The following is a 15,002-nucleotide window of genomic DNA, read 5'->3' as shown; positions in this document are numbered from 1 at the left end:
CAAAACCATGTTTTTGCAGGGGGAAGTCCCCCTGCACAGCCACACTGCATGATAATTATATATTCTAACTCAGAGAACATAAAATACTGATAAAAGGGCATATTTCCCCAACTCAGGTAATGCAGTGATTGTGCAAACCTGTCAACCAAAGTGTGTTGACTACTAAACAGATGCCAACATTAACCCAGTTGACTTAATTACTGGTTCCTGTGTATATAGGGAAATTTTATATATACATATACACACATATATGTGTGTGTGTGTGTGTGTGATATATATATATATATATATATATATATATATATATATATATATATATATATGTATATATATATATATATATATATATATATATATATATTTAGGTCTACTTCAAATGATCAAAGTTTTAGAACATCAATCATCACATCATTGAAGACCAGATGATTGAAGTTCTGAAATATCAATCATCAAAAAAAAATCTAAAAAGAAAAAAGTCTTCTTTTATGTTTTTGCAGGAGGGCAAGCCCCCCTGCACCCCCACAAGTCCTGCTACTTAAATATACCAACTCCGAGATCGCATTACAGTGAAGAGAATGGAAATATCCCATAATTCCGCTCTGTATGGCAGTCTATATTCAGGACGTTTGATGTTTCAGAACTTCAATTATCTGGTCTTTGATGATGTGATGATCAATGTTCTAAAACTTCAATCATTTGAAGTAGACCCATGTGTGTGTGTGTATATATATATATATATATATATATATATATATATATATATATATATATAAAATATATGTACACACACACACACACACACACACACACACGCACACACACATGCACGCATGCATGCAGACACACACACGCACACACACATGCACGCATGCATGCAGACACACACACGCACATATACACAGAGACACACACACACACACACACACACACACACGCACACACACACACACACACAAACATATGTAAATAAACATGGAAGAAAGATATGCCAGATGTAGCAGTTCAGATGAAAGATAATGACCAACATTCAGTTCTGAATGAAGAGCATAAGCTTCCTGATCTCCAGTTGAAAAGAAAACTCCAAAGCTAAGATGACTCTTTTTTCAGATCTTTATCAAAGGTAATCATGATGAGCACTTTTGTCAATTAAAAGACTTTGAAGAAGTCTATTAATTGACAAAAGCACTGAAGAAGTCTTCTAATTGATGAAAGCACTCAAAGAAGTCTTTTAAGTGATGAAAGTGATGAAGAAGTCTGTTAATTGACAAAAGTGCTGACGTCTTAATTAACAAAAGTACTCATCACAATTCCCTTCAGTAAAGATTTAAAAAAGCAGTCTCTTCTCTTGTGGAGTTTTCTTTTAAAATGGAGCTCAGGAAGCATATGGTCTTCATTCACAATTGAAAATCTGGTCATTATCTTTCATCTGAGCTGTTACCATCTGCCATATCCTACTTCTACTTTTATGTTCGGAGTTTGACGGTAAGCCACCAGTTTTGGATTGCCAAACCCAGGATTACCAGTACTGGAAAAGGAAGAAGTTCCTCAAAGTAGCACATAAACTTCTAACAATCACTTATTTTGCTCTAACTTGAGTGAGCAAGTGACTTCAGATATATCGCAGCTTCAGAACTTGTAAGAAAGTTGTAAATAAATACTGTCTGCAGCTGATAAGCGATTTAAATGTCTATTTTTGAACCTGTAACTTCCTGTCTCAGAGCAGAATATGCATGTAATGTAACAATACCACATCTGTACAGTGTAAGAAGTATCTCACTGTATATTGTTTAATTTTTTATTTTTGTAGCAAGTAGTAACTATATGCGTAGTAGTGTTACATGGTGTGCCTCACACTAAACAAAAGCGAGTTACTAAATGTAGTGCCTGGCTTTACATGGAATAGTTTTGTTTTATGCACTAATTTTGTACTGGCTACTGTATGTAGTAACACTCTCCATAATAGTGTTACAAAGTGTGCCTCACACTAAGCATAAGTGAGTTACTACATATAGTGTCTTCTTACAAAAATAATAATACACAGAGTAGCTGTCACAAAACATATTTTTAATTGTTATTATATTTTGAATTTGTTAACCATGGTAGAATACTTATTCCTCTGGACTTACGTCAGTCTCAGCCCTAGGATAACGACAATCGATTCATGACACATTATACAGAGAGATTGGCACAACACATTATATAAGGAGTGAATATCAGAGTTAGTCTGGGGGTGTATAAAGACAATAGATACAATCCCAATGAAAAGTAAAGTCAGAGCCACAGCTATGTAAAGGTAAACAAGGTAAGATGACTTTAACCTTTATGGCCAGAGAGAGAGAGCTATTGCATTTTCCCTGCATCTTGTAAAGAGCCTTTAGTCCTGATTGGAAACTGGAGTAAGATGAATGATCTTTGAGAAAAGAGCGAGAGATTCCTATATTTTGGGATGAAAGGACTAAGAAAGTAGGTTATTGCATGTAGTGCCTATCTACAAAACAGCAGTACACAGGATCTTTTAACTTTCATTAAGCATAAGAGAGTTAATGTAATGTAAGTTACAGCCATCTACAAGACAGAAGTGCTTTTATTCGTTTACTTATAGTAAACATGACATTTCCTGGTTTGGTTCTGCATTTCCATTTTAAATAACAGACTGAAGCTGTTTATGGTCATCTGTTGCAGGAACTGTAATGCTGTATAATTTTCAGATGTTCTTCGTGTTTCACTTTTGCAGTCATCACATTTGGGTTATCCCTGCCAGGGTAGCCCTCGGCCAGCCCGAATACCAGAGGCTTAGTATTTCTGCACCTGTTGCTATCACTTGAGGACTGACGTCAGGTCATCAGTGGTATAACGTAAGGCAGCTGATGCCATTACATCAGTCTTTCTTGCCGTGGAGCCCGAAGCAGAAGCAGTTCACACGAGTGCCGGTTGGCCGCTACCTGAGTTTTTGTTTCCAAATTGAAGTTGAAGTCTTCTAAAGCTAAGTATCCCATTGGAGATCCTTTTTTTCTTTCACTACTTGATATCAGGGTACTAAATTGTCAGTTTCATATGCTTAAACAAAAAATGTCTTCCTTTCCTACTCGGGCAGAATCTAAAGATTTACAAGACTTAATGCATTCTGCAAGTCAAGTAACTAAACACACTTTGCACTATGTTTTGACACCCTAGAAGCTTCTTGCAAGGCAGAAGTCACTGGATCTGTCATTAGAAGACATGTATGGCTTAAGGAACAACTCCTGCCAAACCATGTCAAATCTAAGCTGTTGGTTGCCCCCTTGCACAAAGATGACTTATTTGGCACTAAGGCAGAAGAGGTCTTAAAAAAGATCGAAGAAAAAGCAAAATCTATGCAAACAGTTAAAGATTTCTTACAGGTCCAGCCCCCTAGGTTCAGCAGGCGTGTTCCCTCCAAGCACTGGTCCTTTTCTGCTCCGAGTAAACAGGCCCAGCCTAGGCCCCATGGAAACAGACCCCCCCAGATAGCAGCCCCAGGGAATGCAGAGGTCTAAGCAGTGGACTAACTCCACTTCAAAACCAGAGAGTTCTAAGCCACCCCCTTATGGTAAGAACTCACAATGACTCACCTCCTCTCAACCTCCCCTCTGCCCACCTTCACTTACCCCTAGGAGGAAAACTCTCCTTTCGCTCAAGCACCTGGGCCACCCTTACCAAGGACCAATGGGTTCTGAACATTGTATATCAGGGATACAAATTCTCCTTCCACACCCATCCAACCCCAAAAAGGTTCCCAGATCTACCACCAAATCCATTCCCTGCTCTCTCTGAAGGCAGTAGAGCACGTTCCTGCAGAACAGATAGGCCAAGGCTTCTACTCCAGAAGTTTTCATGCTGATCAGAGGAAGCCAAGCTACCCCCTCAAAAAGGAAAAAAGATTTGTCCCCAGTAGTTTTGTCTGAACAAGAGTCAGATGAACATGCAACCCCTCTCCACTTATGAGGATTCTGATGCAGAGGAATCCATTCCTTCAGCCTCTCCCCCAGAGGATTTTTCCTTTGGGGAAACCCTGCATACTTTAAGGGAGCATTTCCAATGGGAGAGTCAGGACTACCCTCAGTCTAAAAAGAGACTCAGGGAATTCCTAGATCTTCTGCAACACAGACCCTTGGCCATCCCTCCAGTCCTGGATGTGGTGGATGATGTTTTCCTTAAATCCAGCTTGACTTATGACCCCCTGCCAATTGCTCCCAAAAAACCAGGACTGCAACAGTGAGTACACTCAAACATCTACATTTATGGTAAGCGTACACAACTGTACTTTTTGCAGACAGGGAGAACATTTGTTGCAATATAAGCAGAACACATCAGCAAAATTTCAAGCGGCATTTCTCAGCTAATCCAGGGTGTTAGACACTGGTTGTTTACAACAAGATTGCCTGAATCAAAATATACACGCAAACACATAATCATATATACTTTTGAATGTGTGTGTGTGTGTGTGTGTGTGTGTGTGTGTGTGTGTGTGTGTGTGTGTGTGTGTGTGTGTGTGTGTGTGTACGTGCATATGGCAGGGTGTGTACAAAGAGCTACAAATAATTTACATATCTTAGTGGCATGACAGCTCCTATACTGGAAATTGGGAAGTAACACATTTTCTTACAACATAAGCTCAGTGTAGGCAGTCACTCATCTGATCAACCCATGAATTACAACAGAAATGCCTTAGGCAACTGTTTTGGATTAGCAAACTGCTGATAAACATCTGTTGTAATTCTATTTGCAATTATAAACAACCCATTCAGTTTTAGTTTTACTTCTGCAAAGCAAACATGCAAGTTCATCAGACAGAAACAAACTCTGAACAATACTATATTCAAATTCATGTAACTTTAAAAAGATACAGAATGTTACATTCAGCACAAAAATATATGAAAACCAAGTGGTACTTCTTTCATACATATCGCTGAGCTGATTGGTAAACAAAGGTTTAAATTATATTTTTAATTGATAACAGACAAGTATAAATAACTCTAAAGTTATTGTACCAGGATGTTGTACACTAAATGCTATTCCAAATACAATATGTATAAAATTAACACTGGTTCATAAAATGGTTATCTTTCACATTTATTAAAATTAGAAAAAAATGACATTAACAAGCCTAAGGGGATAGTTAAAGCAACAAAATAACAGATTATTGAGAATGTAAAGGGTGTTCCGCATGTAATTATTTGTGAAAGGAGTGCTATTTAGGAAGCAAATACTTATTAGTTGTTTCGTAAATGTGCAAAAATACATTTTTCCCATTTTTAAACAAGCAAAGCCTCATAAATCCAAAATAAAATAAACTTTTGCTAATGCCGAATAGCTTGCTGAGCAGTGACGGTGTTTTATTAGGATGCAATGGCAGAAAAGGCCATGTGCATATTTTGTTTTACACTGGTTACTTAATAACACTAATGTGGCTGATATGAAAGATGGAAATGGGTAGAGAAGACACAATGTTAGCAATCTTTTTACTTCAGGATTAAATGATGCAGTGAAAGAATTAAAAAAGAAACAAAGACACAAATTTCTTGCCCAGGATTGAATCTTAATTTATAGCACATGGGATTCATCTGAATACCGGCATGAGATGCCCTATATTGTATGACTGAAAGTCATTAAATGCAGTGATATTTAGCTTTGTGAGACCTAGTTTGTATCTCACTGAAATACATTTTAACATTGCATACCATGCCATAGATTACACTTCGGAATTTGCAGTGTTATAAAATCATGACCGATTAAAACAGTGAAATAAAATAGAAATCATTGCAATGTCATGCAAAATGCTTAAAATACAGATGAGTGTTGTTACAAAAAGTCAGAGGCAAGCAAGTACTTTCATGTTTGTCTTCATCCAATCTGACAATCAAAATGATCCGTGACTCAAATGAAGAATGCATTAAAAATACTCCTGAAAAGACACAATAAGGGCTACAACAGCAATAATGGAATATGAACACACTGAGAAAGTCTACGTAAAGGAGGCATTGCTAGTATTGGGGGCTGTGGCTACATTTCTTGATGGTCTCCTTAGTTGTAAGCTTAATAAGAACCTATGAGCCAATGAACACTGTCAATACAAATATGCCTTAGCACTCAGCGTATAATCCAAATGCTGAAAAAATGCTAAAAATAAGCAACTGCATTAAAGGATCTTAGGAAGAAAGAGACAAAACAAACACAAAAATAGTAGCATGCATTAAAGGATGGTAGAAGAAACAACAGAACCAAAAAAACAAAATAAGCAACTGCAATTAAGGATGGTATGAATGAAGAGACAGAAGAAAGAAACAAACAAATAAAACAACTAAATTAAAGGATGGCAATGATGAAGAAACACAAGACACAAAAACTAAAAAAATAAGAGCATGCAAAGAAGATGGTATGAAGAAACAGAAGACACAAAAACAGTAAAATAAGCAACTGCATTAAAGGATGGTATGAAGAAACAGAACCACAAAAACAGTAAAATAAGCAACTGCATTAAAGGATGGTATGAAGAAACAGAAGACACAAAAACAGTAAAATAAGCAACTGCATTAAAGGATGGTATGAAGAAACAGAAGACACAAAAACAGTGCAAGGTGGATGCAAGAAATGCAGTTTCACAAGGAAATGTCAAAAACACAGGAAAATGTAGCTATTTATGTATTTATTTGCATTTATTTAGGTAGTAAAATGTGTTTACCAGAGTAGAGCACTGATCTACATGGGCCCATTCAAGGCACAATCCTGGTGAGAAATACCATGTTGTTAAAAACAGTAAAATAAAGTACACGTTAGTGAAAAATACAGAATTGTAAAACAAAATTCACATTCATAAACAGTAATAGTATTTGTCATATTGTATATGTTGAAGTTCATAACTATGCAACAGGTAGCACACTTGCTTTTGGTGCAGAAGCCTGTAGGTTCTATTCCCACACCAGGTAGATTGATTGCTAACACTGCACTGCAGCGGCGCTGTACTCCTGAGTGTGTGTCATCCTTTGGATGAGACATTAAACTGAGGCCCCATCTGCTTGAGTTGGTGGTATGTAAAAGATCCCACAGCACCTATCAAAAAGAGTAGGGGTCCTTTATTTATACATAAAGGAACTCTTATTTGCAACATATTTACAGATTTACAAATATTTACAAATGTACAAATATATAGATATACAAATCTATTTACACATATTCATAATTTCTTTTACAATCATACTACATTTTCATCCCTATTAGACTCCCAGTCCATTTTTCCTAACCATCATCTGGTTTTACTTAATATCTTTGCTAAAATTCTTTTATCATTAAACATAATTTAGTGTATTCTTTCATTCCGTATAACCCATACAACATAAAATAACCTTTTTCTATTCTTTTAACATATTCTGTTTCTGTTCTTATAATATCCATAGTTTATAATCATATCCATGTTTATTTTATCCACCTATTTTATATCTTCAAAAATCTTCTTTACATAGTTTTCCCATAACTTTTTTACTGTTACATTTCAATAACACATTTTTCGTAGGTTTTATTTCTTGACAATGTAAACGTATATTATGTTACTTTTCTTTTTATAGGACATATTTCCCTTTACTGATAAATTTATGTATTGCCAGTCTCCTCAAAAAAATCTTGACATTCTGCTTTCTAATTACACCATTTATTTCTTATTTTTATAGCTTCAACTTTTTCATCTGTTAGATTTTCCCATGGCTTTACATAGCAATGTTTATTCATTACATTCTTATATTTATTTTATTTATGTTTATTTGCTTTGATCATCTGGTTCAACTTCTCTCTTCCTTTTCCCTAAATAAAAATGAAGGCCCTGCCCTCTAGTTGGTTTACCAGGATAGTCCACTGGGCCAACAAAAACCTGTTTTCAGTGGAACCCTGGGGAGAAAAGCTCCAAAAAAAAAAACAAAAATTACAATCAAAGTTTTAGGTTACAGTAAGTACATATACTAATAAAAACATTGCATTTAGATATATAGTTTCTGAAGTGAAGAAGTACAAGTTGTGAATTCTAAGTAGTTATTTGCTAATGACTTAGTACATGCTAAGCCTATATATGAATTAGGAGACTGAAGTAAAAGAGTTGGCACAGGTGTAGAGAGGAGAAGAGATTATGTGGGATGGGAGCAGGAGCATTCCCACTCAGATATTAGATGTGAGTGAAGTATTTTTTTAAAGGAAGAGAGGTTTGTGGTGATACCGATGGATGGTGGTAGGGAGTTCCATAGATGTGCAAGTGTAAAGGATAGGAGATTTTTACCAGGGGGACGAGTGGGTTTATGCAGTTCTATTAGGTTTTGATTGTTAGATCTTAAGAATCTTTCTGGGAGGTGCATTTTAAAGGTTGAGGAAAGGAAGGGGTTGAAAATGAGTTTGTGTGCATGAATAAATTGAGTGTAGGTGAGATAATTGGGCAGTTCTAACCAACTTAGTTTGTGAAGGGATACACAGTGATGAGTAGAAGACTTGTGGCTTGTGGCAAACTTGGCAATTATATTATAGCAAGAGGACAGTTTTGTCTTAAGACAAGATTGTAGGTTTGTTAGGAGTGGGACACCATAAAGGAGAGAAGGGATGAGAAATGTGGTAGAGACAGTGAACTTAGTAGAAGGAGTGAGGTAGTGATTATGGCGGTAGAGCATGCCAAGTTTCTGTTTTTTTTTAATGTTTATTTGTAGGTGGGAGTTGAATTTAAGCTGGTCATCAGTGTGGACACCTAATAGTTTGGCCTTGGATACCAATAAGAGAGATGTGTTGTTTTGGCTGGTGATGGTGAATGAGTTTCTATCTATAGTTGTGGTTTTAGAGGGGGTAAATACCATTAGTTTGTTTTTTAAGGCATTGAGTGCTAGGTGATTATCTGTCATCCATTGTTCAGTGGTAGAGAATGCATCTTGAGTTAGCTTTAAGAGTGTGGGGATGGAGGTGGCAGAACAGATTATAGTTGAATCATCTGCGTATTGGAAATTTTTGCATTAGGGATTGAGTGGTGGAAATCATTTATGAATATATTGAAGAGGAGGGGACCCAGTATGGATCCCTGGGGAACAGCAGTGGGGGTGTTGAGGAAGGAGGTGGTGGCTTTTTTTCCATTTGACTGCTTGTTGTCTGAGAGGTAACTGGTGAACCAGTTGAGAGATGAAAGGGATAGGTTTAGTTTAGAGAGTTTAGCAAGGAGAAGGTTGTGAGAGATGGTATCGAAGGCCTTAGAGAGATCAAGTAGGACAGTGGATACAGTAAGTCCAGAGTCCCAGGTTTTGTTCACTATTTCTAGGAAGGAAAGAAAGGTAGTCATAGTGCTGTGACTGGATCTAAATCCATGTTGTGTTGGAGTTAGTAAATGATTGTCTATAAGATAGGGTAGGAGTTGTAGATGGCTACATTTTTCAAGAAGTTTAGAAATGGGGATAGGATGGACGAAGGGACAGAAGTTTGTGATATTGTTATTATTGCCTCCTTTGTGTAAGGGTATGATGAAAGACTTCTTCCAAAGTTGGGGTACATAACCTTCTTGGATAGAGCGATTGATTAGAAAACTGATGGGGAAGGCAATGGCTTCGGCCACTATGTTAAGAAAGTATGAGGGAATGTTATCAGGGGCAGTGGAGCATAGTTTCAGTTTCTGAGGGAGTTTTTTATGGTAGATATGGGTATGAGTTTTATAGAAAAAGGTGGGGATTGAGAGGAGAGAGTACTAGAGGGTGGTGGTGAAGAGGATGATATGAGAGGAGATGCAGAAGTAGAGGGTGTAGTGCTGTTAGAGAAGGATGAGGTTAGTTTGGTAATTGAGTCGATGAAAAAATAGTTAAATTGGGTGGCCAAATCTATGTCTAGTGCATTAGGGGCTGGACCGGGGTTATCTTTTTTGCTGGTATTAAGAAGGGTAGAGATACCTTTCCAGAATTTTTGTGGGCTTGTTTTATGGCTGTTTTGAAGTAAGGAGAAATAATTTTGTAGGTCTGCTATAATAAGCTTTTTGACTTTGCTGTGAAGTGTTTTGTATTCATTATTTTTCTGGTAATGTACCCAGGCTTTATCTCTAAGGTGCATGGCAGCTAGTGTACTTTTCGATAGCCAAGGGACAGTTTTGCTTTTTATTCTTTTGGATTTTATGGGGGCATAGCTATCTAAGAGGTTTAAAAAAGTTGTATTGAAGTAGGTAACAGTATTTTCCAGGGGCAGAGTTTTTAGAGGTCGCCAGTTTATTGATTTTAGAGAGTTAGAAAAGGTATTTGGATTAAAGTTTTTTAGGGAGCAAGTGGAGATGTAGTTATGAGATAGATGTAAGGGGGAAGGAAGACGGCCTGCAAAAGTAGGGAGGTGGTCGCTGAGGGAATCAGGAAGGGTGCCACTATCAGAGAAATAATGAGGGTGAGAGATTAAGATCCAGTCTAGAGTGCTACCACAGGAAAAGTTTTTTGAGGGTCTGGTTGTGGAGTTGATAAGCTGAGAGAAATTATAGAGGTTAATATTTAGGGGGTTTGTGGGGGATTGAATGGAGTACCAATTAATATTCATGCCTCCCAGAATTATAGTTTCATTGCTGATGTTGGTAGAAAGCCAGGAGAGGATATCCTTGAGTATTGAGATATTGTCTCCAGGGGGAATGTATAGGGAGGCTATACATATGTGGTTGTGTCTATGTACTTGAAGAAGAGCCAGAATTAATTCTGCATTGGTGAACTGGGGGAATATGTTTATTGTAGGGAGTAACTGATAAGGAGGATGAGTATAGGAGAGCTACTCCTCCACCTTTTTTGTGGGTTCTGTCTTTTCTGATGATAGAGTAGTTAGGTGGTGCTATTTCTGAGTCTTTTATATGAGGTTTTAACCAAGTTTCAGAGATAGACAAGATGTCTGGTTTATTGTGGATAAGCCAGGCATGGAGGCTGGGGATTTTATTAGCTACACTTTGGGCATTTAGAGAGGTTAGTAGGATGGATTTGGGTGTAGAGGAGGGGGTGTGGGGGCCTGGGTTAGGGTGTATGTGTCCGGATAGAAGGATGGTAGTTAGATGTTGAATTATGCTGTAGAGGTATTTGGACTGCTTAGTATCTATGTTGAGTATTATTAGATTTTTGAGGGTTTTGCTGGTTAGTGAGGGAGTAGAGTGCTTATAAGAAGAAATAAGTTTGTAGGGAAAGAGTAGATAATTATTGATTTGTTATATATAATTATTAATAAAATAATTATTATACCATACTTTTCTATCTTTTTCTATATCATCGATTTTCGTTTATCACAAAAATATATTTCCTGATAACATTTTCGTTCTTCATTTATATACACCTTTTCGATTTTACTCTTTTTACCATACCCCAAAAATTATTGCTTATATTTTTACAATTTTACTGTTAATCTCTCTAATGAAGCAGCGTATAATACTGGGTTAATTAACCCCAGACCTCTGTCCTCTTTATTTACATGCAAAACTCCTCTTTTTACTGGGTTTAATCTACAATCCTGTATAAATGAAAAAAAAAATATCTGCAATAATTTCTTTTCAAATACTGTAGCAACATAAATACACTTGCTAAGTATGCCATTTTTCCATCAATACTGAATATATCAAACAAGCCTTTCTTTGAATGGTAATTTATTTGTTCTCCAGAAAAGACAGGTTTGTTTTATTTCTTCTCTTGTTTTTTCCCACTGAATTTTATTTACTTGTTTGTTTTATTTCTTCTATTGTTTTTTCCCACTGAATTTTATTTACTTCTGTTTGTTTTATTTCTTCTATTGTTTTTCCCCACTGAATTTTATTTACTTCTGTTTGTTTTACTTCTTCTATTGTTTTTTCCACTGAATTTTATTTACTTCTGTTTGTTTTATTTCTTCTTAGGTTCATAGGTTCATAGGTTCATACTAGGCTATCTGCCCGAGGGCATTTACAAGCCTAGCCCATAGTTTTGTGGCTTACGCCACCCCTTTAGTATGGGGAACTATACCCATTATTTTGCTGTGCCTCTGTTGAGCAGTGACACTGAGGTAATCCCTGGGGTATATCTGCGATCTCCCATCCATTGGTCAAGATTTCTCTTGAACAAGGCCAGCGAGGTGCTCTGCCTCACATATACCGGGATTTTATTCCACAGCATAGGGAGTCTTTGGGTGATGAATCTATCCCTCCAGCACGTCCTATTAATAGCCGTGTCGAGGTTTAAGTCTCCGCCCTTGTGGCTCTGACGGATCTAGATTTTTGAGGTGAAGCATATTCATCAAATCTGGGTTTGACATGGCCTTGTATGTTAGGCAAAGGTCACCTCTGAGCAGCGGTAGCGACTGAATAGAGCTGGAGTTCTTTCAGTCGGGCAGCATAGGACAGATGTTTGAGACCCTTTATCCTTTTGGTGAGGAACTTTGTGGCCTCTCCAGCTGCTGCAAGTGTCGGGTCAGATACATTCGAATGGGGCATTGTACTCAATCATTGGTCTGATGAGTGATGAGTATAGGAGACTATGACCTCCCTTGATCTAGATGAGAATCCCTTCATGATAAGGTGGGCAATGTAGAAGGTCTTCCTAACTACTTTAGCTACATGGGTGTCGAATGACAGACTACTATCAACCTGGGTCCCCAGGTCCCTGATAACTTCTTCTGTACTCAGTGGATTGCCACCTATTTGGTAGCTAGGGGTAACCTTGTTTTTCCCGAAGGGTATGACTATGCATTTTTTGGCATTTAACTTTAGGCCATGGCTCTGGCACCAGTTATCCGTTTCTGTGAGACCCTTCTGAAGGATATCTGTGTCAGATGTGTTTTCTGCTATGGCGCCCAGTTTGCAGTCATCTGCAAACTTTGTCAGCCATAACCCTCCTGTGTTTGCTTGTACTTGGAAAAGTAGATGCCAAACAAGAGTGGGCCCAGGACTGAGCCCTGTGGTACACCACTTGTGACAGGCTTTGAGTCTGACATGGCCAGCAACTCTGACCCTGTGGGTTCTGTCACTCAGCCAGTTTGCAACCCATCTTGTGATGTATGGGTTAACATTTAAGCTGATGAGTTTTCAATGATACCCGAGTGGGGTATTGTATCAAAGGCCTTCGCCAGATCGAGGTAGGCTGTATGGACTGCCTTTCCCTCATCAATGGCTTTGGTGACTGTTTCGAAAAAGTCAACCAAGTTTAGAAGGCATGATCTGCCTTTGACAAAGCCAAACTGGGATGGATCCAAAGTCTGCAAATTCCCTATGTCTTTATTTATGAGGTCCATTATGATCCTCTCCATGGCTTTGCAGATAAGGCTTGTCAAGCTAATGGGCCGGTAATTTCCAGGGTCGGTGGAGGCACCGCCTTTGTGAAGTGGGACCACAGTTGCAGTGTGCCACTCCCTGGGTACGTATCCAGCTTTCTATTGTTTTTTCCCACTGAATTTTATTTTATTCTGTTTGTTTTATTTCTTCTATTGTTTTCCCCCCACTGAATTGTATTTACTTCTGTTTGTTTTATTTCTTCTATTGTTTTTTCCCACTGAATTTTATTTACTTCTGTTTGTTTTATTTCTTCTATTGTTTTTTCCCACTGAATTTTATTTTCTTCTGCTTGTTTTATTTCTTCTATTTTTTCCACTGAATTTTATTTACTTCTGTTTGTTTTATTTCTTCTATTTTTCCCCACTGAATTTTATTTACTTCTGTTTGTTTTATTTCTTCTATTGTTTTTTCCACTGAATTTTATTTACTTCTGTTTGTTTTATTTCTTCTATTTTTTTAACTGAATTTTATTTACTTCTGTTTGTTTTATTTCTTCTATTGTTTTTTTCCCCACTGAATTTTATTTACTTCTGTTTATTTATTTATTTTTATTTTTATTTTATTTTACATTTGTTGACCGGGCTAGTCTAGCTGGATATATGTCCATTTTCAGTAGAGGCCCGGGGAGAAAAGCTCCAAGCAAAAACAATAACAATGTTAAAAAAAATGTATAACAAAGCCATATAAACTAATTGTACAGTGGTAACATTGGTAAAAGGAAAAAAAGGAAATATAGTTATAAAAATGTTGACTATAGACATTATGCTAAAATTTAAACTAAATATAAATAAGCAAGTATATTAGAAACAAAAAGGGTATGGGCAGAAAGAGTAAAGTCCTTAAATTTTATCCTATTACTAAGAGGAAAGCAAAAGAGAAGTAACTAGATTTGGAGGCAAAAGATGGGGGAGAGGGGAAGAGTATGAGCTGGAGGGAAATAAAAGTTTCAGTCAGGGTTAACACAAGGACAGAGCCACTGAGTTTTCAGATGTTCTTTAATGTGTTTTTTGAATTGAGAGGTAGATGCTAGGGTAGATAGTTCAGGAGGGAGCTGATTCCACTTTTTCCCTATAGTGTTTGAGAAAAGTGAATTACTAGCTTTGTTGTTAGATTTAATTGAGGAGACAAGGAGTTTATTTGCTGAACATAGAGTAGCCAGATTTTTATATGGAGAAATCAGATTAGTGAGGATGGGGGTGTCATTGGGCTGGTATAGGATCTTTTGGGTGATAAGTAACTGTTGATAGAGTATATGGTTCTGTATTTCTAGCCATCCTAGTTTTTTAAGGTTAAGGCAGTGGTAAGTTTTAAAGGGAGAGGATGTGACAAATCTAGCTATGCTATTATAGCAGGTAGAAAGTTTGGAGATGTTATTTTTAGATAGGTTAGTAAATATAGCAGAAGCATAGAAAAGGGTAGAAATCAGGTGGGTTTGGGTGATAGTTTTCCTGGCTGAGGGGTAAGGAAGGGTTTAATTCTATAGAGAGTACCAAGTTTTTTGTTGACCAACTTTATGGTGGAGTTAATATGGTTGTCATAGTTAAGATGATTATCAATTGTGACACCTAGTAGGTGGGTGCTAGTTTCTGGTGCAATGTTAGTAGCATTGTTAGAGGTTATAGTGAAGATTGGAGTGGGTGACTTATGAGCTGGAGTAAAAAGCAGTATTTTTGTTTTTTTTAGGATTGAGGAGAAGGTGGTTTTGCATGAACCAGTTTTCAACATTTTGGAA

The 15,002-nt window shown here is 37.2% G+C and overlaps 1 protein-coding gene across 2 annotated transcripts in view; it reads left to right on the top strand.

The window, feature by feature from the left end:
- The window catches only part of LOC122810440 (hepatocyte nuclear factor 4-beta-like), a 954,244-nt gene that overhangs the window by 776,697 nt on the left and 162,545 nt on the right, over positions 1-15,002 (top strand). The window lies entirely within an intron of this gene.

Source organism: Protopterus annectens, chromosome 8.part1 (assembly GCF_019279795.1).
Source record: "Protopterus annectens isolate FY-2018-M chromosome 8.part1, PAN1.0, whole genome shotgun sequence".
Taxonomy (NCBI): domain Eukaryota; kingdom Metazoa; phylum Chordata; order Ceratodontiformes; family Protopteridae; genus Protopterus; species Protopterus annectens.
Note: the sequence above shows the minus strand (reverse complement) of the source record. Positions and strands in the feature narration are given on the sequence as shown.